We start from the raw sequence: 21,318 nt of genomic DNA, 5'->3' as shown, positions 1-21,318 counted from the left end.
AACCCACCAAACTAAATCAAAAGGAAATACCACCAAACGATTTTTAGCAAAACAGTAGCGCAACTATCGTGGCATGCATTTTTATCGAAAACAGAGGATCCTGCCTCTGATCTATTGATTTTGGTCCCTGAGATAGGGGGGGGGGGGGGATTCCTGTGCGCACATGGTGGCAGAGAGGAAGATGTGTTGCGCTGAGTGGCGTGCACTCAGCCAACCCCCATCTGGGAGTAGCTGATTAGGAGTACCTTAGCTCGGTTGTGGAGACCCATGGGTCAGGCCTCCGCTGCAAGCTTGTCCTCCTCACCTTTGGCTTCACTACGGAAACAGTCTGGTTCTGCTTAGAGCTTCTTAAAGCTATACTGCTGCAGGAAGGAGGTGATTGTGTAAGACAGTGTTTGGGAGATCCCCTTTATCCCAACTTCTAATTAGATCCTCATGAGGAAAAAATTGAGCGGAGAGGTTCAGCACAGAACTGTCAACATTTCTAAAGAATTCTACCAATACCAAGATTGAAGGATGGAATTGGATCACTGTCTGCACATAGTGTTGCATACTGCACACAGGCAGTAGAGGTTGAATGTTGATGTTGATGGACTATTGGAAATCTAGTTATAGTCAAGGAACTCTTCATATTCAAATTATGCTGAGTGTACTGCTGCTGCTGCTGTGTTTTGAAGCTGTTATTACTCTTGCCATTAAGATACTTTTAAGACTCATCTCTGCCATCTTTGCTCAGTATAGGAGCTGTTACTGGGGTCTGGCTGAGGCTTTCTGTCTGATTAGGCCATTTCCCCTTTAAGTCCTGTAATAATAACCCATTTCCTCTGTTAGTGGGTTCACGTGGATAGGGCTGTCTGTCTAATGAAGTGCTGGCCTACATTTACAGAAAAGCCTTTGGATAGGTCTGACAGACAGCCCTGTGACTCCCTGGTGATGTGGTTAGGAAATACTGTAGAACTCAAAAGGCCCTATAGCGGAGACGAGGTTATGAAAGTGCCTTTTGACAAAATGATGAAAGAACACGTCTTTAGACTTGCCCTAACTGGGTGTGAAATTCGATGTCTATATCACAAAAGTAAAAAATCAACAGCAGAATGATTCTCTTTTGAATGTGGACACTCATGTTGCTTAACACTTCTCCAAATATGTTCAGCATGGCACAGAAATAGCAGCTCTGGCTGCAGCTACATGCACTACAGTTATCATGTTTATGAAAACCTATGCTTCTCTGTTATGCTAACCTAATAATGCGTTTGAGCATGGAAGTCATGACCAGGGTGCTTTGAATGTTATCTACCTGGGTTGACTGCTGACAGCCGTCAAAATGCGTCTCACGCTCACCAGGTGGGCACTCAGCTCCATGTGGCCCTCACCCTTCTGCCCGCCCTCTGAAGGGGCCTACAGGGGCCCCAGCTGGGCTCCCTGTGGCCCCAGGGTGAGACTCCTGAGCTGGGCAGCCAGGGAGAGCTGGGCCTCTCCAGACATCTGTTTGAGATACAGGCCCTGGAGCTGAGAGGAGGAGGAGGGAGCCTCCTGCTGGCTACAGATGGCAAGGTTCTGCACCTGTGGGAATCAGGGGATTTAGAATGACAATATAGTGTCCATGGTATGTGTGTGGTGAGGATGTGTGTTGTGTGATAATGTGTGTGCCTGTGTCTGTGCATACAGTATGTGTGCTCATTGAGGTTGTGAGTGCACATGGATGTGCATGTTGTGGGGTGAATACTACCTGTGCACTATTAGACTGTTGGTTGATGGCGAACTGTACGGAGGCCTCTGATTGGATAGTGGCAACAGCTGCAGTTGGGGTGAAGATGAGCTGGGGGGACAAAGAACAACAAATATTGGCACTAACACTGCTCCAAATCAGGACCAGCTAAGCCCTCAGCCAAGGTTGTGTTATCCCACTGTGCTAAGACAAAAAATAACAACAGTAACAAAGCTCTTTCAACTGGATCTCGCACTCCATGTACTACATGGCTAAGGCATTTTCTTCCATGGCAGCAATTTGATTTTGAAAAAAGCCAGTCATGTGCAGCATTGTACCTATTGTGTTACTCTGATCTAAGATGGATAGCAACTCAGTGGCGCTTGATGGTTTCAGATCGCAACGTTGTCAAAAAAAAACCTTACTCCAAAAATCATACGAGGAACCTCAGTATTTCTACCAGGAAAAATATGACTGACACTCAAGTCTTGAGTTTTGTTTTCCACCTAAATTAGCCTCTGCTGTGCCACAGTTCTATACCCTGGCCACATGAAGGAAAACATCATATTGAATCATATGGAAACATAAACTAGATGGAGTAGACAGAGGAAGGAAAGTTTTCAGAAAATAAAGCCATATCCAAACTTTCCATCACTATTCAGATGAAGGGTGCCCATCTAGTCATGTGGAGAGGAGATGACTATTGACCTAGGTGAAATAGGAATGAGAAATGTGGAGTGTGTGTGCATGTGTGCCATTTCCTTACCATCTGAGTCCGCAGATACATCTGAGCTTGGCTGGTGGTGAGGGCGGTACTGGAGGCATTGCCCAGGAGCATGGCCTGCTGGAGGATACATGTGGGGACAGAGCTAACATTTTGGGCTCTGCTGATTAGCTGGGCTGCTGCTGGAGGCGTGGCCAGGTTTACCTGGGAGAGAAGGAAGGAAGTGTACTGTTATGACTATACTAACACAATTCCAAACATATTTCTTCAGCACAATATGTTAATGTGATGAACGTTTTGTAAGATTGCCCCCTCATGAACATGCCCTATATATAAGAAGGGTTCCCATTCAGATTGTAGCGCTGTCGTCCTGCCACTATGGTAGCCTGGGAAATGTAGGAAATGAAATGGTTCCAATATCAAATCCATCAATAGATACTTTGTGCCACCCTGCAATATACTAAACATTCATTGATGTTGTCCCTTATAAGTAGGCCATGCTATAGATTAGCGTCCTGTCCAGAGAGTGTACTTGTAAGCTGCCTCAGGCCACAGAAACAGGACACGGGCTAATGCTCTATGGACTATTCTGGCTCTGAATGGCTCTACTTACTTTATTACTTATATTTGCCACTACGTAGGGAAAATCCAATACAGGCCAGAGTAATGGACAGTGTTAGCCTCCAAGTGTAGCCCACGCTTCTCTAATGGAGTGTAAAGACCTTCATAAGATGTAAGATGAGTGTGCCACCAGGGAGGGACTAACACGTCAGCCATCAAGAGCCCATGTTGACCAGCCAGGCCTCATACTGATGGAGAACCAATTCATGTTATGTTGGGGGAAACTATACGGGAGTCTTAACTTGGCTAGTTGTGAGCAACCACTAGTTCTCTTTAGCTATAGCTGTAATTTTTTTTTTTTTTTTTTTCACCTTTATTTAACCAGGTAGGCTAGTTGAGAACAAGTTCTCATTTGCAACTGCGACCTGGCCAAGATAAAGCATAGCAGTGTGAACAGACAACACAGAGTTACACATGGAGTAAACAATAAACAAGTCAATAACATGGTAGAAAAAAAGAGAATCTATATACAATGTGTGCAAAAGGCATGAGGTAGGCAATAAATCGAATAATTACAATTTAGCAGATTAACACTGGAGTGATAAATCATCAGATGATCATGTGCAAGAAGAGATACTGGTGTGCAAAAGAGCAGAAAAGTAAATAAATAAAAGCAGTATGGGGGGTGAGGTAGGTAAATTGGGTGGGTAGTTTACAGATGGACTATGTACAGCTGCAGCGATCGGTTAGCTGCTCGGATAGCAGATTTTTAAAGTTGTTGAGGGAGATAAAAGTCTCCAACTTCAGAGATTTTTGCAATTCGTTCCAGTCGCAGGCAGCAGAGAACTGGAAGGAAAGGCGTCCAAATGAGGTTTTGGCTTTAGGGATGATCAGTGAGATACACCTGCTGGAGCGCGTGCTGCGGGTGGGTGTAGCCATCGTGACCAGTGAACTGAGATAAGGCGGCACTTTACCTAGCATAGCCTTGTAGATGACCTGGAGCCAGTGGGTCTGACGACGAACATGTAGCGAGGGCCAGCCGACTAGGGCATACAGGTCGCAGTGGTGGGTCGTATAAGGTGCTTTAGTAACAAAACGAATGGCACTGTGATAAACTGCATCCAGTTTGCTGAGTAGAGTATTGGAAGCTATTTTGTAGATGACATCGCCGAAGTCGAGGATCGGTAGGATAGTCAGTTTTACTAGGGTAAGTTTGGCGGCGTGAGTGAAGGAGGCTTTGTTGCGGAATAGAAAGCCGATTCTTGATTTGATTTTGGATTGGAGATGTTTGATATGAGTCTGGAAGGAGAGTTTGCAGTCTAGCCAGACACCTAGGTACTTATAGATGTCCACATATTCTAGGTCGGAACCGTCCAGGGTGGTGATGCTAGTCGGGCGTGCGGGTGCAGGCAGCGAACGGTTGAAAAGCATGCATTTGGTTTTACTAGCGTTTAAGAGCAGTTGGAGGCCACGGAAGGAGTGTTGTATGGCATTGAAGCTCGTTTGGAGGTTAGATAGCACAGTGTCCAAGGAAGGGCCGGAAGTATATAGAATGGTGTCGTCTGCGTAGAGGTGGATCAGGGAATCGCCCGCAGCAAGAGCAACATCATTGATGTATACAGAGAAAAGAGTCGGCCCGAGAATTGAACCCTGTGGCACCCCCATAGAGACTGCCAGAGGACCGGACAACATGCCCTCCGATTTGACACACTGAACTCTGTCTGCAAAGTAGTTGGTGAACCAGGCAAGGCAGTCATTAGAAAAACCGAGGCTACTGAGTCTGCCGATAAGAATATGGTGATTGACAGAGTCGAAAGCCTTGGCCAGGTCGATGAAGACGGCTGCACAGTAATGTCTTTTATCGATGGCGGTTATGATATCGTTTAGTACCTTGAGCGTGGCTGAGGTGCACCCGTGACCGGCTCGGAAACCGGATTGCACAGCGGAGAAGGTACGGTGGGATTCGAGATGGTCAGTGATCTGTTTGTTGACTTGGCTTTCGAAGACCTTAGATAGGCAGGGCAGGATGGATATAGGTCTGTAACAGTTTGGGTCCAGGGTGTCTCCCCCTTTGAAGAGGGGGATGACCGCGGCAGCTTTCCAATCCTTGGGGATCTCAGATGATACGAAGGAGAGGTTGAACAGGCTGGTAATAGGGGGTGCGACAATGGCGGCGGACAGTTTCAGAAATAGGGGGTCCAGATTGTCAAGCCCAGCTGATTTGTATGGGTCCAGGTTTTCCAGCTCTTTCAGAACATCTGCTATCTGGATATGGGTAAAGGAGAAGCTGGGGAGGCTTGGGCGAGTAGCAGCGGGGGGGGCGGGGCTGTTGGCCAAGGTTGGAGTCGCCAGGAGGAAGGCATGGCCAGCCATTGAGAAATGTTTGTTGAAGTTTTCGATTATCACGGACTTATCAGTGGTGACCGTGTTACCTAGCCTCAGTGCAGTGGGCAGCTGGGAGGAGGTGCTCTTGTTTTCCATGGACTTTACAGTATCCCAGAACTTTTTGGAGTTAGAGCTACAGGATGCAAATTTCTGCTTGAAAAAGCTGGCCTTTGCTTTCCTGACTGACTGCGTGTATTGGTTCCTGACTTCCCTGAACAGTTGCATATCGCGGGGGCTCTTCGATGCTATTGCAGTTCGCCACAGGATGTTTTTGTGCTGGTCGAGGGCAGTCAGGTCTGGAGTGAACCAAGGGCTATATCTGTTCTTGGTTCTGCATTTTTTGAACGGAGCATGCTTGTCTAATATGGTGAGGAAGTAACTTTTAAAGAATGACCAGGCATCCTCAACTGACGGGATGAGGTCAATATCCTTCCAGGGTACCCGGGCCAGGTCGATTAGAAAGGCCTGCTCGCAGAAGTGTTTTAGGGAGCGTTTGACAGTGATGAGGGGTGGTCGTTTGACCGCGGACCCGTGGCGGATACAGGCAATGAGGCAGTGATCGCTGAGATCTTGATTGAAGACAGCAGAGGTGTATTTGGAGGGCAGGTTGGTCAGGATAATGTCTATTAGGGTGCCCATGTTTACGGATTTAGGGTTGTACCTGGTGGGTTCCTTGATGATTTGTGTGAGATTGAGGGCATCAAGCTTGGATTGTAGGACTGCCGGGGTGTTAAGCATATCCCAGTTTAGGTCACCTAACAGAACAAACTCTGAAGCTAGATGGGGAGCGATCAATTCACAGATGGTGTCCAGGGCACAGCTGGGAGCTGAGGGGGGTCGGTAGCAGGCGGCAACAGTGAGAGACTTATTTCTGGAGAGATTAATTTTTTTAATTAGAAGTTCGAACTGTTTGGGCATAGACCTGGAAAGTATGACAGAACTTTGCAGGCTATCTCTGCAGTAGATTGCAACTCCTCCCCCTTTGGCAGTTCTATCTTGACGGAAAGTGTTATAGTTGGGTATGGAAATCCCAGAATTTTTGGTGGCCTTCCTAAGCCAGGATTCGGACACGGCAAGGACATCAGGGTTGGCAGAGTGTGCTAAAGCGGTGAGTAAGGCAAACTTAGGGAGGAGGCTTCTGATGTTGACATGCATGAGGCCAAGGCTTTTTCGATCACAGAAGTCAACAAATGAGGGTGACTGGGGACATGCAGGGCCTGGGTTTACCTCCACATCACCCGAGGAACAGAGGAGTAGTAGGATGAGGGTGCGGCTAAAGGCTATCAAAACTGGTCGCCTAGAGCGTTGGGGACAAAGAATAAAAGGAGCAGATTTATGGGCGTGGTAGAATAGATTCTGGGCATAATGTGCAGACAGGGGTATGGTGGGGCACGGGTACAGCGGAGGCAAGCCCAGGCACTGGGTGATGATAAGAGAGGTTGTATCTCTGGACATGCTGGTCTCAATGGGTGAGGTCACCGCATGTGTGGGGGGTGGGACAAAGGAGGTATCAGAGGTACGGAGAGTGGAACTACGGGGTCCATTGCAAACCAAAACAATGATAATGATAACTAGCCTGAACAACAGTATGCAAGGCATATTGATATTTGAGAGAGACATACAATAAGGCATAAAGTGATTGCAGGTCTTGATTGGGAGAGCTAGCTAAAACAACAGGTAAGATAACAGCAGCAATAACAGGGTGCTAGTCTAACACAGCAACAACAGGTAAAAATGGCGACGACTAGGCAGAGAGGGTCGGATTAACTATACACAGATCCTGAGTTAAAGCACAGAGCCGACAGATAAAACACAAATAAACAGAATGGAGTACCGTGAATTAATGGACAGTCAAGCAGGCATCAGCTATGTAGCCAAGTGATCATAGTGTCCAGGGGGCAGCCGTAGATGGAGCAGGGAGGCCTCCACTAAGCTAGCACGCGGCGTTTAAAGTTAGTAGCCCGGGGGGTGGTCTGCTCAGACGGAGGGGGTCTGCTCAGACGGAGGCCGGTTGAGGGCACAGCGGGTGGGGTATTCGTCTGCAGACCAGACGTGGTCGTGTCGACAGAGAATCCAAGCCGGATGGCGATGGCGAAAGAGAGGTTGTGAATTGTAGAATTGTGTTTGCTAACTGGTGCTAGCTTCGTGGCAGTGGCGCTAGCTGCGCTAGCTGCAAGCTAGCTGTTAGGATCAGAAGTAGTGGCTCAGGGATTACGGCAGGAATCCGGCGTTGTTGTCGAGAGACAGTCCGATGCTGGTAAATTGGTGAGTAATATCCAGGCTAATAACAGGGCTGGTGTCTGTGCAGAAGGTAAAAGCTGCTAGCAGCGGCAAAAAATGGCTAAATTAGCTTGTAGCTGATTTAGACCAGTTGTGATGGATTGGCAGGGCTCTGTGTCGGCAAAAAAAGGTCCAGGCCAATTGGCAAAATATGTATTGTAGCACAAGAATTAGCCGGAGGACCTCTTCGGCTAGCCGGGAGATTGGCCTAGCTCGAGGCTAGCTCAAGGCTAACTGTTGCTTGCTTCGGGACAGAGACGTTAGCCAGGAGTAGCCACTCAGATTGCAGCTAGCTATCTGATCCGGTGTAAAGGTCCAGAGCTTGCGGTAGTAATCTGGAGATTTGGTAGAGAAAAAGCAGTCCGATATTCTCTGGGTTGATATCGCGCTGTGCAGACTGGCATGTATTGACCAAGCTGAGGCTGGCTGGTGTCCGAGTTAACGGTAAAGACCACTAGCAGTGACTAACTGATAACTAGCTAGTAGTTAGTTAGCTGGCTAGCTTCTGATGGGGGTTCCGGTTCTAAAGTATAAAAATAGCAGATCCGTACCACATTGGGTGTTGGGGGTTGCAGGAGAGTATATTCAGTCCGTAGATGGAAAGTGAGATTAAAATATAAACGGAAAAAACGAGGAAAACGATTATTTACACGGGACAAGACAAAACACACGTCCGACTGCTACGCCATCTTGGAATCCCCCATAATGGGGCTCATACATGCTTATAGCAAGTTATAAAGCATTATACCGCTGTGAAGTGTTACTGCTATAATGACTACTGTCAATGCTGGACTGTTCATTGTTTTAATCAATGTTGTTAGGAGGATAGATACGCGATTCACTGACCACTGATCAGAGAGGTTAACTATTAACCATCCCTACTGGGCACAGGCGGCCGGCGGCACCGTAGCCCTTTCCTTCAGTCAAATGACCATATTGCCCTCTAGTGGCCTCATGTCTGTAACGTTATTCATATTTTTCATAATTTCATAATTAATAAACATACAAATAAAAGAAGTGCTGAAAATCAAACGATTTTGTTAGATTTCAGTCTTCTGTGATATATATAAAGTGTAATGTTGAGATGCAAATGCTAAATGTAATACATTTCAACTCTATATCCGACATGGTAAAGGTTTCCTCTTTTTTTAAGCCCATAACCATGTGTGTGAGATGTATACTTTTGTTTCAAAGTAGATTTGTTTAATACTACCAAGAAACTGTGACCCTAATTTAGCCCACTGCAGTAAAATGTTAATGGGGAGGACGACCTCATAGAAATGGCTGGAATTAAATAACTGGAATGGTATCGCACACATCAAACACATGTTTTCCATGTGGTTGATACCATTCCATTTACTCCATTCCAGCCATTAGTATGAGCCGTCCTCCCTCAGCAGTCTCCTGTGCTATTAAGATATACTCTCAATTCAATGTCATCCAATTGAGGTCCATTTCTATGTCACTGTCATTTTTCACAGATTTCTAAACAAAAGTCGATGCCTTGAACGCCAGGATAGCGAGACAGAGACAGAGACACAGGCAAGGACATTGACTCCATTCAACTGATGTGTTTACTTGGACATACTGCGAGAGCTATCATCTCTGTGTGTTTAGGAAATGGCCGACCTTTGTATTCCTGTTTCTGGACCTTCCCTCATTTCCCCAAACAAAACAAAACCCGTTCTTTCTGACAAGGTACTGTATATGACGTATGCTGTGTGCTGTGGGTCCCTTGACACTGGTATATGCCTTGTAGTCTCCCAGGTATACATACATTCATCACTGTCAAAGCTCAGGAAGCCTGGGGCATTCTCAGAGAGAGAGAGAGAGAGAGGCACAGAGGACTCTCCATCCATCCACACATTAGCCCCACATTAGCCCACAGGAAGCATCGCCATCGCAGGTAAAAATGGAGGGAAGGAAGGCAGCGCGGAGAAGTATTTTTGGCAGTCTGTCAGCTAGCAAGCGCACACCACCTATGCCTTGTTTTGAAATGTCCCTTAAAACCATAAATGCTATAAATGACACTGTTTCGCTACACTCGCATTAACATCTGCTAACCATGTGTATGTGACAAATACAATTTGATTTGATTTGTTTTTGAATAGGTTTGTTTGGCTCAAAGGGCACCCCCTATTATTAAGGTCATTAATATGCACCCGATTTCTAATTAACTTCTTAACAACTAACGCTCCAACAAATACAGACAGACACACACACAAACACCTGCTGCACAGCGACTAGACTTTGGAGCTGAGCGTTGCTCAGTTGCTGCTGCTGTTGGAGGGCTGCTGTCTGTAACATGAAGTGTTGCTGCTGGACTGCGTACATCTGCTGCAAGTACTGGGCTGTCTATGATGCGCCTGTTGCATCACCTGCAAAGAGAGAGGGATAGAAAGAGAGAGCGAGATAAACAGAAAGAAATAATGACAGATAAAGAATGAGGGGAGAGAAAGAAAAAACGAAAGAGAGGGAGAAGGAGCAAAATAAATATGGAGGCAGGATTTTACATTACATTTAGCACATATCACAGTCGTAGTAAGTACATTACTCCTCAATAAAGAAGTTATCAGCAAAGTCAGTTCTAGTTGGGAAAGAGGAACAGTGTGGCAGATAGCTTAGGGATTAAGAGCATTGGGCCAGTAAACAATAGGTCACTAGTTCAAATCCCAGAGCCGACTAGATGGAAAATCTGTTGATGGCCCCTTGAGCAAGGCACTTAACCCTAATTGCTCCTGTAAGTCGCACTGGATAAGAGCGTCTGCTAAATAACAAAATTATATGAAAGATGGATAATAAACATAGAGATATGAGTCCTCAACTGGCAGCTTCATTAAATAGTACCTGCAAAACACCAGTCTCAATGTCAACTGTGAAGAGGTGACTCTGGGATGCTGTCCTTCTAGGCAGAGTTGCAAAGAAAAATACATATCTCAGACTCGCCAATAAAAAGAAAAGATTAAGATGGGAAAAAGAACACAGACACTGGACAGAGGAACTCTGCCTAGAAGGCCAGCATCCCGGAGTCACCTTTTCACTGTTGACATTGAGACTGGTGTTTTGCAGGTACTATTTAATGAAGCAGTTGAGGACTTGTGAGGCGTCTGTTTCTCAAACTAGACACTCTAATGTACTTGTCCTCTTTGCGTTTATTGTCGAAGGAATGAGCGTTACATCGAGGCCTATACTCTGCAGCGGGATCGATTTGGAGGTGGAAGGTCCGTCATGGTCTGGGGCGGTGTGTCACAGCATCATCGGACTGAGCTTGTTGTCATTGCAGGCAATCTCAACGCTGTGCATTACAGGGAAGACATCCTCCTCCCTCATGTGGTACCCTTCCTGCAGGCTCATCCTGACATGACCCTCCAGCATGACAGTGTCACCAGCCATACTGCTCGTTCTGTGCGTGATTTCCTACAAGAGAGGAATGTCTGCCATGGCCAGCGAAGAGCCCGGATCTCAATCCCATTGAGCACATCTGGGTCCTGTTGGATCGGTGGGTGAGGGCTAGGGCCATTCCCCCCTGAAATGTCCTGGAACTTCCAGGTGCCTTGGTGGAAGAGTGGGGTAACATCTCACAGCAAGAACTGGCAAATCTGGTGCAGTCCATGAGGAGGAGATGCACTGCAGTACTTAATGCAGCTGGTGGCCACACCAGATACTGACTGTTACTTTTGACCCCCCCTTTGTTCAGGGACACATTATTCCTTTTCTGTTAGTCATGTCTGTGGAACTTGTTCAGTTTATGTCTCAGTTGTTGAATCATGTTATGTTCATACAAATATTCACACATGTTAAGTTTTTTAATTAATTAATTAATTTTATTTCACCTTTATTTACCAGGTAGGCCAGTTGAGAACAAGTTCTCTTTTACAACTGCGACCTGGCCAAGATAAAGCAAAGCAGTGCGACAAAAACAACAACACAGAGTTACACAGAAACAAACGTACAGTCAATAACACAAAATAAAAAAGGTGAGAAATCTATGTAAAGTCTGTGCAAATGTAGAAGAGTCGGGAGGTAGGCAATAAATAGGCCCGAGAGTCAAAAATAATTACAATTTAGCATTAATACTGGAGTGATAGATGTGCAAGTAGAGATACTGGGGTGCAAAAGAGCAAGTGGGTAAGTAATAATATGGGGATGAGGTAGTCGGGTGTGCTATTTACAGATTGGCTGTGTACAGGTACAGCTGATGCTTAAAGTTAGAGAGGGAGTTATAAGACTCCAGCTTCAGTGATTTTTGCAATTCGTTCCAGTCATAGGCAGCAGAGAACTGGAAGGAAAGGCAGCCAAAGGAAGTGTTGGCTTTGGGGATGACCAGTGCAATATACCTGCTGGAGCACGTGCTACGGGTGGGTGTTGCTATGGTGACCAGTGAGCTGAGATAAGGCGGGACTTTAGCTAGCAAAGACTTATAGATGACCTGGAGCCAGTGGGTTTGGCGACGGATATGTAGTGAGGGCCAGCCAACGAGAGCATACAGGTCGCAGTGGTGGGGCTTTGGTAATAAAATGCATGGCACTGTGATAGACTGCATCCAGTTTGCTTAGTAGAGTGTTGGGGGCTATTTTAGGATAGTCAGTTTTACGAGGGTATGTTTGGCGGCATGAGTGAAGGAGGCCTTGTTGCGAGATAGGAAGCAGATTCTAGATTTAATTTTGGATTGGAGATGCTTAATATGAGTCTGGAAGGAGAGTTTACAGTCTAACCAGACTCCTAGGTATTTGTAGTTGTCCACATATTCTAAGTCAGAACCGTCCAGAGTAGTGATGCTGGGCGGGCTGGCAGGTGCGGGCAGCGATCGGTTGAAGAGCATGCATTTAGTTTTACTTGCATTTAAGAGCAGTTGGAGGACACGGAAGAAGAGTTGTATGGCATTGAAGCTCGTCTGGAGGTTAAGTGGTGTCCAAAGAAGGGCCAGATGTATACAGAATGGTGTCATCTGCGTAGAGGTGGATCAGAGAATCATCAACAGCAAGAGCGACATCATTGATGTATACAGAGAAAAGAGTCGGCCCGAGAATTGAACCCTGTGGCACCCCCATAGAGACTGCCAGAAGTCCGGACAACAGGCTATCCGATTTGACACACTGAACTCTGTCTGAGAAGTAGTTGGTGAGCCAGGCGAGGCAGTCATTTGAGAAGCCAAGGCTATTGAGTCTGCCGATAAGAATGTGGTGATTGACAGAGTTGAAAGCCTTGGCCAGGTCGATGAATACAGCTGCACAGTATTGTCTCTTATCGATGGCGGTTATGATATCGTTTAGGACCTTGAGCGTGGCTGAGGTGCACCCATGACCAGCTCGGAAACCAGATTGCATAGCGGAGAAGTTACGGTGGGATTCTAAATGGTCGGTGATCTGTTTGTTAACTTGGCTTTCGAAGACCTTAGAAAGGCAGGGTAGGATAGATATAGGTCTGTAACAGTTTGGGTCTAGAGTGTCTCCCCCTTTGAAGAGGGGGATGATCGCAGCAGCTTTCCATTCTTTGGGGATCTCAGACGATGAGCGATGTATTGTCTCTAGAGACACCATTTAAACCAGGTGAGGTCAATGCATATGTGGGAGCTGGAACAAAAGGGTTAGCTAAGGCATATTGAGCGGGGCTGGAGGCTCTACAGTGAAACAAGACAATAATCACTAACCAAAACAGCAATGGACAAGGCATATGTAGCTGAGTGATCATGGGGTCTAGTGAGTAGCTAGGCGGGCTGGAGACACGGCGATTCAGACAGCTAGCAGGCCCGGGGCTAGCAGCAGGCTAGCAGATGGGCCTCAGGGGAAGGTCGCAACAGGAGAGTCTGTTGAAACCCCCTCGGACGGTTACGTTGGCAGACCAGTCGTGATGGATCGGCGGTGCTCCGTTTCGGCAGCAAAGGGCCCAGGCCAATTGGCAGAAGAGGTATTGACGGCCAGGAATTATCTGGTGTAATTCTTCGGCTAGCCGGGAGAAGGGCCTAGCTCCAGGCTAGCTCCAGGCTAACTGGTGCTTGCTTCGGGACAGAAACCCCCTCGGACGGTTACGTTGGTAGACCAGTCATGATGGATCGGCGGGGCTCCGTGGCGGCAGCAAAGGGTCCAGGCCAATTGGCAAAAGAGGTAATTGAAGCTCAGGGATTGCTTGATGGAATCTCTTCGGCTAGCCAGGAGATGGGCCTAGTTCGAGGCTAGCTCCAGCCTAACTGGTGCTTGCTTCGGGACAGAGACATTAGACGGAGTAAAGATTCAGACATTGCAGTAGGAATCCGGAGATGTGGTAGAGAAAAGCAGTCCGATGTGCTCTGGGTAGATATCGCGCTGTGCAGGCTGGCAGGAGTTGCCTGGGCTGAGGCAGCCAGTCCGGGTTAACGGTGATGACCGCTAGCAGCGGCTAACTGACTACTAGCTAGTAGCTAGTTAGCTGGCTAGCAGGAGAGTATGTTCAGTCCGTAGATGGAAAATGAGATTTAAAAAATAATACAAATAATTACGAAGTATATACTTAGAAAAACGATGTATACAAGGGACGGGACAAGACAATCAAAACAGACATCCCCACTGCTATGCCATCTTGGATAAGTTTGCTGAAAATAAATGCAGTTGAGTTTATATATATACATACAGTACCAGTCAAAAGTTTAGACACACCTACTCATTCAAGGGTTTTTATTTATTTTTACTATTTCTACATTGTAGAATAATAGTGATGATATCAAAACTATGGAAAAACACATATGGAATCATGTAGTAAAAAAAAGAATTATGTGTTATACAGAAGATATCCTTATTTGGTAAAAGACCAAGTCCATAATATGGCAAGAACAGCTCAAATAAGCAAAGAGAAATGACAGTCCATCGTTACTTTAAGACATTAATTCAATTCGGAAAATTTCAAGAACTTTTCATATTTCAAGTGCAGTTGCAAAAACCATCAAGCGCTATGATGAAACTGGCTCTCATGAGGATCGCCGCAGGAAGGTAAGACCCAGAGTTACCTTTGCTGCAGAGAATAAGTTAATTTGTGTTAACTGCACCTCAGATTGCAGCCCAAATAAATAATTCATAGAATTCAAGAAACAGACACATCTTAACATCAAGTGTTCAGAGGACACTGCGTAAATCATGTCTTCATGGTCGAATTGCTGCAAAGAATACTAAAGGACACCAATAAGAAGAAGAGACTTGCTTGGTTCAAGAAACCCAAGCAATGGACATTAGACTGGTGGAAATCTGTCCTTTGGCCTGATGAGTCCAAATTTGCGATTTTTGGTTCTTTGTGAGATGCAGAGTAGGTGAACGGATGAGCTCCATAAGTGTGGTTCCCACCGTGAAGCAAGGAGGAGGAGGTGTGATGGTGTGGGGTGCTTTGCTAGTGGCACCGTCAGTGATTTATTTTGAATTCAAGGCACACAAACCAGCATGGCTACCACAGCATTTTGCAGCGATACGCCATCCCATCTGGTTTGCGGTTAGTGGGACTATCATTAGTTTTTCAACAGAACAATGATCCAACACACCTCCAGGCTGTGTAAGGGCTATTTGACCAAGAAGGAGAGCAGCATCAGATGACCTGGCCTCCACAATCACCCGACCTCAACCCAGTTGAGATGGTTTGGGATGAGTTGGACCGCAGAGTGAAGGAAAAGCAACCAACAAGTGCTGAGTATATGTGGGAACTCCTTCAGGACGGTTGGAAAAGCATTCCTCATGAAGCTGGTTGAGAGAATGCCAAGAGGGTGCAAAGCTGTCAAGGTAAAGGGTGGAGAAGAATCTCAAATCTAAAATATATTTTGATTTGTTTAACACTTTTTTGGTTACTACATTATTCCATATGTGTTATTTCATAGTTTTGATGTCTTCACTATTATTCTACAACGTAGAAAATAGTAAGAATAAAGAAAAACCTTTGAATGAGTAGTTGTGTCCAAACCATTGACTGGTACTGTATATATAGCTAAAGTCAAGTATTTTATTTCAGTCACTGATCTGGAGAAAGTTATACATGCTTTTATTTGCTCACACTTAGATTACGGTAACTCTTTGCATACATGTCTCAGTCAGAAATCACTCAATCATCTACAGTTAGTTAAAAAAAAGCTGCAGCTAGGCTTTTAACAGGCACCATAAAATGTAACCATATCACACCTATTTTAGCTTCTCTCCACTGGCTACCAGTCATGTTTAAAATAGATTTTAAAATTGTACTAATCACGTTTAAGGCTTGGTTTAGCCCCATCCTATATCTCAGATTTTTATCTCTCTACGAGCCAGGACGCAGCCTGAGATCTTCTGGCAGGGAAAGGTTGACCATTCCAAAGTCTAGGTTGAAAACTAAAGTAGACTGTGAATTTGCAATTAGGGCCCCTAGACTTTGGAATGGTCTACCAGAGGATATCAGGATTGCAGCTTCAGTGCCTCTTTTAAAATCCCTGATGAAGACACACTTTTAGAAAGATGCTTTTAATGTACGATTTCAATGTATGATTTTAGTTCTCCTTTTAGTTCTCCTTCCTCCTCCTGTTAGTTTTTTTGTAGTACTTTTATATATGTTTTATTGTTTTATTATGTGAAGCACTTTTACCTGAAAAGCGCTGTACACAAAGCTATTATGATAAGGATGATGATGATGATGATGATGATGATGATTATTATTATTATCTTAACCTGTTCCCATGTTCTTTTTTTTAACGGTTCTGATTCTATTCCTTGAAAAAAGTCTTTCTTTTCCAGTTTTTAGTTCTGTTCCCTAAACCGGTTCCAAGCGCTGCTTAATAACGTTCTTGTACGTTCCTCGCTTTTTTTTCCAGTCCCACATAAAATATAACAAAGCGCCTATGCAAAGCCCTCCCTTTGTCAATCAGAAACCTCTTCCAGCGTCTGCCTGACAGCTGCAAATCTTTGCCAGTGTGTGTGCATGTATGCTACCTGCCCCTCCCCTCCAAAGCATAGCTGTAACCTACTGACATTACAAATGTGATTCAGAAGATAGGGAAAGAGATTTTTAATTAGAGAAGGATGGATTAACTTTTTCAGTGCTAATTATGGATACTATAGTTAGCACATTTCACATTGGATTTATTAACTACAAAAACGTAAGACGTGTTTTTAATTCTGGTGCCGCTTTGTACACACATGCTTCTTAGCTTGCTAGCTAGCTCTGGACCAGCGTTAAGCCAACTCTGAAGTCAAAGACATTCAAAGTTCTTCCAAAGAAGCCGCTCCTCCGTAGGTATAATTCTGTGGGCCTAATTCAGATAATGTATGTCATCACAAGATTCCCAGCGCTTCAAGCCAACCCTCCTCCTCCACCATCTCTCGCTCTTCTCCACACCAGAAAAATTTCTGTTGCATCTCATGCCCTACACTTGTCTTTCCATCACCCAACTAAACAACTCACTGAGCTATACTTTGCCCGCTCCATAGCAAGCTGCTCTATCAGCACTGCATGATTGGTGAAGTAATTTAATGTTGAGCTTAATGCAAAAACAATAATGATTTCAGAGGTTTAAAATATATATACTATATACTATATAAACCGGTAATTGTTTGGGATTCGAACTTTATTTTGCTGGTCGGAACAGAACGCAAAAAATAAGCGTTCTTTTCAGAACGAAACGAATGGAAAATTAGTTCGCTTCCAACCCCTGATCTTAAGACTTAGGTCTTAAACTGGCTACTAGATGGCTACTAAAGACCTGGCAAATTCAGATTGATCTGCACCACTGAGCAGGGCTGAGGATCAAATCCATTTCAAAACCATTTCATAACATTTTACAAACTCCACCACCTATTACAACAGTATTGCTTTCTGAAGACATTGGCAGCATTACATGTTTGAAAAGTCACTTTATTCCACAATCCTATTTTTGTTGATGTTGTGATGCAACAAAACATCCAAATTCACAAGCTGCAATGGTGAAGAAAACAACAGCAACTACCAGACAAAGGTTGAACTACCACCATACTGCACAGGATTTTGAGAGATAGAAAAAAACATGCGTAGGCTACTAGTGTACCTGAAGAGTCTGTCTGTCTGGGATCCCAGTATAGACAGAGATGTAGGGTAGTGTTGGCCTCCCAGTGCTGCTCGTGGTGACCAGGCTGGTGGTGACACTGGTGTTACTGGGAGTCGTACTGCTGCTCCTGGCGCTAGCGGCCACCGGGCCCTGGGCCTCATTTGGCATGGCGCCCTCCGCCTCCATTTCTCACAATCCACGGCGACTGCATAGCGGGGGGTGCAACCATACGGCTGCCAAATAGGAGTGCGTCAGGCAGAACATCTACTGATGTGTGACAAATACATCCACCTGCATGAGTACACACACACAGATGCTTACACACACACGTTGTGCATGCCGTACGGCACCTACAAACACACGGTTGTATCCTTGTACATCACACACATACAAACACACGCAGTGAAACAGAGGCCATGGACATGAATTTGTGAAATAAACGTATGGTACATCTAATGAACCCTCCACAAAAGCAGAGGTCTCCCAGCTGGTTAGCACATGCTCTGAGTAATCTGTCTGGCCCTGCAGCCTTGTGAATGTTTAAAGGTCTTACTCATATTGGCTACGGAGAGTGTGATCACACAGTCATCCGGAACAGCTGGTGCTCTCATGCATGGTTCAGTGTTGCCTGCCTCGAAGCAAGAATAGAAGGCATTTAGCTCAGCTGGTAGGCTCGCGTCACTGGGCAGCTCGCAGCTGGTTTTCCCTTTGTAATCCATGTATTGACGCTTTGCCTCTTAGGTGGTTCGTCAAAGGGAGTAGCGGGATTTCCTATAAGCGTCCGGATTAGTGTCCCGCTTCTTGAAAGCGGCATCTCTAGCTTTTAGCTCAGTGCGGATGTTTCCTGTAATCCATGGCTTCTGGATATGTACTGTACGTACAATCACCGCAGGGACAACGTTGTCGATGCACTTATTAATGAAGCCGTTGACTGATGTAGTGAACTCCTCAATGCCATCGGATGAATACCGGAACATATTCCAGTCTGTGCTAGCGAAATAACTACCATATATGCATATATGAGCGTGTCACTGGTAATTCCTGTTTGAGTTTTTGCTTGTAAGTAGGAATCAGGAGGATAGAGCTTTATGGTCAGATCTGCCAAATGGAGGGGGAGCTTTTTATTCTTCTCTTTGTGCGGAGTAAAGGTGAACTACAGTTTTTTCACCGATGTAAGACATTTAAACAGGTTAACACTCACAAGACTGCAGGGCCAGACGGATTACCTAGACACGTACTCAGAGCATGTGCTGATCAGCTGGGAGACCTCTGCTTTAATTAGACATACCGTACATTTATTTCACTAATTCATGTCCAGTTGCACAGGTGACATGCTGGTAGAAATGAGGTACGACGTATTTCAGTTTTCCTGCATTAAAATCACCGGCCGCTTGGAGTGCTGCCTCTGGGTGAGCATTTTCTTGTTTGCTTATGGCCCTATACAGCTCGTTGAGTGTGGTCTTAGTGGCAGCATCAGTTTGTGGTGGTAAATAGACAGCTCCGACTAATATAGATGAAAGATCTCTTGGCAAATAGTATGGTCTACTGCTTATCATGAGGTATTCTGAGTCAGGGGAGCAAAACCTCGAGATCGCACACCAACTGTTGTTAACAAAGAGACACACACCACCACCACTGAGCTTACCCGATGCTGCTGTTCTTTCCTGCCGATGTATAGAAAAACTTAAGATCAGCGCAAAATAAAAAATAAAAATAAATAAATAAATAGCCCAATTGGTCAGGAGCCCGTAAAATGTCTGCTATTCCCTCCAGCTCCATTATTTTGAGCATGCGTTGACCAGCTGGCAAGTGTCTTCACTGACATTTTCAAACTCTCTCTGGCCCAGTCTGTAATACCTATATGTTTCAAGCAGATAACCACAGTCCCTGTGCCCAAGAACACCAAGGTAACCAGTCTAAATGACTATTGCTCCGCAACACCCACATCTGCAGCCATGAAATGCTTTGAAAGGCTAGTCATGGCACACATCATTGCCATCATCCCAGACACCCTGGACCCACTCCAATTCATATACCACCCCAACAGATCCACAGATAATGCAATCTCTATTGCACTCCACTGCCCTTTCCCACCTGGACAAACGGATCACCTACGTGAGAATGCTGTTCATTGACTACAGCTCAGCGTTCAACACCATAGGGCCCTCCAAGCTCATCAACAAGCTACGGACCTTGGGATTAAACACCTCCCTCTGCAACTCGATCCTGGACTTCCTGACGGGCTGTAGGGTAGGCAACAACACATCCGCCATGTTGACCCTCAACACAGGGCTTCTCAAGGGTGCGAGCTTAGTCCCCTCCTGTACTCCTCGTTCACCCATAACTGTGTGGCCGGGCACAACTCCAACACCATCATTATGTTTTCTTAAGACACAACAGCGGTTGGCCTGATCACCAACGACAATGAAACAGCCTACAGGGAGGAGGTCAGCGACACGTGCCAGGACAACAACCTCTCTCTCAATGTCAGCAAGACAAAGGAGCTGATCGTGGACTACAGGAAATGGAGGGCCAAACACGCAATCATTCACATTGACGTGGCTGTAGTGGAGTGGGTTGAGAGCTTCAAATTTCTCGGGGCCCAGATCACTATGAATCTATCATGGACCAAACACACCAACACAGTTGTGAAGCGAGCACGACAATGACTCTTCCCCCTCAGGAGACAAAAAAAGATTTGTCATGTGCCCGCATATCCTCAAAACGTTCTACAGCTGCACCACTGAGAGCATCTTGACTGGCTATATCAGAGCTTGGTATAGCAGCTGCTTGGCTTTCGACCGCACGGCGCTACAGAGGGTGGTGAATATGGCCCAGTACATCACTGGGGCTGAGCTCCCTGCCTTCCATGACCTCTATACAAGGCGGTGTCAGAAGAAGGACCTAAAAATTGTTCACGTTTTACGATACTTGTGAGTACCAGAAGTCCTCACAAGAATTAGGGTTAGGTTTAGGGTTACAGGTTGAGGTTAGGTTGAGGGTTAGGGAAAATAGGATTTTGAATGGGAATCATTTGTTGGTCCCCAAGAAGTCCTTACAAATATAGTACGACATAATTGTGTGTGTGTGTGTGTGTGTATGTGTATGTGTATGTATGTGTATGTGTACTTCAGAAAGTATTCAGACCCCTTGACTTTTTGCATATTTTGTTAGGTTACAGCCTTATTCTAAAATGTATTAAATCGTTTTTTCCCCTCATTAATCTACACACAATACCCCATAATGACTAAGCAAAAACAGGATTTTAGAAATTTGTGCAACTTTATATATATATATATATATAAATAAATAAAAATATCACATTTACATAAGTATTCAGACCCTTTACTTAGTACTTTGTTGAAGCACCTTTGGCAGCGATTACAGCCTCGAGTCTTCTTGGGTATGACGCTACAAGCTTGGCACACCTGTATTTGGGGAGTTTCTCCAATTCTCTCTGCAGATCCTCTCAAGCTCTATCAGGTTTGATGGGGAATGTTGCTGCACGGCTATTTTCAGGTCTCTCCAGAGATGTTCGGTCAGGCTCAAGTACGGGCTCTGACTGGGCCACTCCTGCGTTGTCTTGTCCCGAAGCCACTCCTGCATTGTCTTGGCTGTGTGCTTAGGGTTGTTGTCCTGTTGGATGGTGAACATTCGGCC

At 45.4% G+C, this 21,318-nt stretch overlaps 1 pseudogene; it reads right to left on the bottom strand.

Annotated features, from left to right (window-relative positions):
* LOC139541851 (polyhomeotic-like protein 2) overlaps positions 1-17,826 on the bottom strand; it is a 44,611-nt pseudogene extending 26,785 nt beyond the window's left edge.
* Positions 17,827-21,318: the final 3,492 nt, after the last annotated feature.

The sequence above is a fragment of the Salvelinus alpinus genome, chromosome 17 (assembly GCF_045679555.1).
Source record: "Salvelinus alpinus chromosome 17, SLU_Salpinus.1, whole genome shotgun sequence".
NCBI lineage: Eukaryota > Metazoa > Chordata > Actinopteri > Salmoniformes > Salmonidae > Salvelinus > Salvelinus alpinus.
This window is presented reverse-complemented; position numbering and strand designations above follow the sequence as displayed.